Source organism: Helicoverpa zea, chromosome 17 (genome assembly GCF_022581195.2).
Source record: "Helicoverpa zea isolate HzStark_Cry1AcR chromosome 17, ilHelZeax1.1, whole genome shotgun sequence".
Classification (NCBI taxonomy): domain Eukaryota; kingdom Metazoa; phylum Arthropoda; class Insecta; order Lepidoptera; family Noctuidae; genus Helicoverpa; species Helicoverpa zea.
In genome coordinates this window covers 10,845,592-10,849,107 of record NC_061468.1, presented here as the reverse complement: position 1 = coordinate 10,849,107, position 3,516 = coordinate 10,845,592, and the positions used below count along the sequence as shown (strand labels likewise).

Sequence of the window (3,516 nt, the reverse complement as noted above, 5' to 3'; positions counted from 1 at the left end):
TATCATTACTAACTAAGTGATCATGGTTATCTACTTAGTCTGGCCATAAATACTGTTACACTTAATTATAAAAAAATATTACATTTGAATTTCGAATCTGTCATTTTTATATGATTGTTCATTGTGTTTTCTCATTTTGGCGCCAATACATTGTAAAATATTTTGCGATATTAAAATGGTGTGGGGTGATAAAGAGAACCGAATCGCTGTGATAGCATTACACAAAGTAGGTATGGAGCCAAATGCAATTTTTAAAACTCTCCATACACTTGGTATTAGTAAAATGTTTGTGTACCGGGCTATTAATAGGTACAATGAGACCTCCTCTGTTTGTGACAGAAAAAGATCTGGCCGTCCACGTAGTGTTCGTACGAAAAAGGTGGTCAAAGCAGTAAGGGAAAGAATTCGAAGAAATCCTGTCCGAAAGCAAAAGATTTTATCTCGGGAAATGAAGATAGCACCTAGAACCATGTCGCGTATTTTAAAAGATGACTTAGGACTTGCAGCCTATAAGAGACGCACTGGCCATTTCTTAACTGATAATTTAAAGAAGAATAGGGTGGTAAAATCGAAACAACTACTGAAGCGGTACGCAAAGGGAGGTCACAGAAAAATTTTGTTTACGGATGAGAAAATTTTTACAATTGAGCAACATTTTAACAAACAAAATGACCGTATTTATGCTCAAAGCTCTAAGGAAGCTTCCCAATTAGTCGACAGAGTGCAACGTGGACATTATCCGACTTCAGTGATGGTTTGGTGGGGTGTTAGCTATGAAGGAGTGACTGAGCCATATTTTTGTGAAAAAGGTATCAAAACATCGGCACAAGTGTATCAAGATACCATTCTTGAGAAGGTAGTTAAGCCCCTTAACATCACCATGTTCAATAACCAAGTATGGTCCTTCCAGCAAGACTCGGCGCCGGGTCATAAAGCTCGGTCCACGCAGTCTTGGTTGGAATCGAACGTTTCGGACTTCATCAGAGCTGAAGACTGGCCGTCGTCTAGTCCCGATCTTAATCCGCTGGATTATGATTTGTGGTCAGTTTTAGAGAGTACAGCTTGCTCTAAACGCCATGATAATTTGGAGTCCCTAAAACAATCTATACGATTGGCAGTGAAGAATTTTCCCATGGAAAGAGTGCGTGCTTCTATTGATAACTGGCCTCATCGTTTAAAGGACTGTATTGCAGCCAATGGAGACCACTTCGAATAAGCTTTTTATATTTTTAATTGTTTTATATTTATGTATTAAACTGACACACTGTAAAAGTAATAAATGTTATTTGCAGTTAACAATTTTCTTTTTTCTTTATTACAATATTTATGGCAAGACTAGGTATATAAAATTACAAACTATATAAATCTAAATACATGTAGAAAAGTCCATACGAATAGGCTGCTGCATGACCCCTGTGAAGGTGGGTAAATAATATGTTTTGTTTGTATGTTAATCACATAGTTGGTATGCCACTAATCATCCGTACATACCGTACAACAATGTGCCGATGGAATCTTACATAATCAATTACAGTTATAATTTTTTTTAAAGGGAAAACTGAAATAAAAAATCATTGTCAATTTTTCCAACTACTTATGTTTGGGCCGGCTTCCGGTCTAGCTGGAAGCAAATAGTGTATTCTCGTCTTTAGATAAAACAACATACTTTGGTACATTTGTGTGTATTAGTAATTATTTAAACTTATTCAGTGTCTTTTGAAAGTATATTAGTTTCTTACCTCCACCAGTGGTTTTGGTACTACTCCGAGCACCACCCTGAAAAAAAGTGGTCTACGGCAATGTAACATTGAAATAAATCAGTCCAGCGGTTCTTGTGATTAGATTATTACCTATTTCCTTCACAGCAGACTTAACATAAAATACTTCAAGTCCATATGCGTGTTGAAGTATGTCGCGGTTTACCGTAACTTATGAATCTTATCATAATGCTTAGATTGCTTAGTGGGTAAGTAATATTGCACAATACAATACCTAGTTAGCAGGTGTGCAGCGACTCAATATAATAAGTAGTTTGTACCTACATGGACCGCGGGAAACGTTGTAGGAAATGCTTTGTTTTTATATGGCTCTTTATAATATAATAAAATACTTAATAATTATTTATTTATTAATAATGTTATGTCTAATAGAATGGCAAATAAATTATTTATTATGTGTAGTAATTTCTTGTTGAAAACACACTACTTACTACTGAATCCTGTGGGTGAAAAACTCGTTTAAAAGTTGAATTTTCTGCCAAAGAAAAGATAAAAAGAAAACATAATATTGAAACTATGGTTACTACGCAAAGTTTTTTTTTAGTATTCATGTTTATTTCGAAGACAAATTCCTTATAAAGTTGTTTCTTTATGCTGTGGAAACCACAAGAGTGTATCTAAAAAATGATGCGTCCAATTCAGGGATTGGAAACATTTATCAGCCTGCAGCATAAAATTATTCTTTTTGGCCCCTTCGATCTGAAAAAATAAAGTTAGTTAGTAACCAATAAATGCACTTTATTTAAAATACCTTCTGAAAGTTTTTCTTAAAGAAATCCCTTCATTATTTGGTTCGAATTTGTCATGCCTTTTATTAAGACTTAAGTAGGCACGTTAGTTGATGATAGGTACAAATATCGAGTATTATAGCATACCTACCGAATTTATTCTTTTCGTAGCAAAATTAAAACTAAAGTGCCTTCTCTTGTCGTGTCAATCTTCGCAGTCCACAGGTTTGCGGACCCTGGTCCATTCTTACAATTAGGCAGCCAGACGTTCAGGCTGTTGGCCACAGACGCCGCAGCTAACAAAGCGTATCGAAACAAAGCGTACAACTAATTGCGTTTCCTACTACTGCCATTATTATTATTATGTAGGTAAGCACGTAATACTATACAATTTACACAAAGAACATTGTGATTTTGTGCAATTTTATAACTAACCTTTGTGGAGGTTACGTCGTAGGTCGTACGTAGTCTATGGTTCCACAAAACAGTCCAAAGTGTAACTGTCGGCCTAAAATACAGCTAAATTGCTACGTAACGTCAAAAAAAAGTAAAATTAATGAGCATTCCAAATTTGAACCAAAACAAAATCCACAAACGAAAAAAAAACGAGCGACAGCAAAAGAAACTAAAGTCGTTTCAAATATCGAATATTTTAACAGCTTAATAAAATAATCGCGGCCCTTTGTTCGCGCGGACAAAGAGTAACGTGCGAGGTTGCACGTATGTGTGCACGTGCTACACACGCCCACTACCAAGCACCAATGGCGTGTGATGAAATTGTTCTACTAATGAAGAAATTAATTGTAACATGGAAGATTTATCAATGGGTTGAGGAAAAACGTGTGCAAATCAAACCTTTTGTTATTCAATGAATGTGATTTCTACAAAGTATTAAGTAATAAGGTTGGTCCATTTTAGAACTAGTTTATACAGCCAGATGTTTTTGCATAGCTAGCTACCTCTTTTCTACTATGATGTGCCTAAAAAACAAATGCGTACCTAATGTATTA

At 35.4% G+C, this 3,516-nt stretch overlaps 1 long non-coding RNA gene across 1 annotated transcript; it reads right to left on the bottom strand.

Moving 5' to 3' along the window:
• Nucleotides 1-2,293: 2,293 nt before the first annotated feature.
• Nucleotides 2,294-3,291, bottom strand: LOC124638250. The gene is made up of 2 exons (XR_006985347.1): nucleotides 2,942-3,291; nucleotides 2,294-2,477 (listed from the first exon to the last, which is right to left on the bottom strand). It is a non-coding gene; the product is annotated as an uncharacterized LOC124638250 (long non-coding RNA).
• Nucleotides 3,292-3,516: the final 225 nt, after the last annotated feature.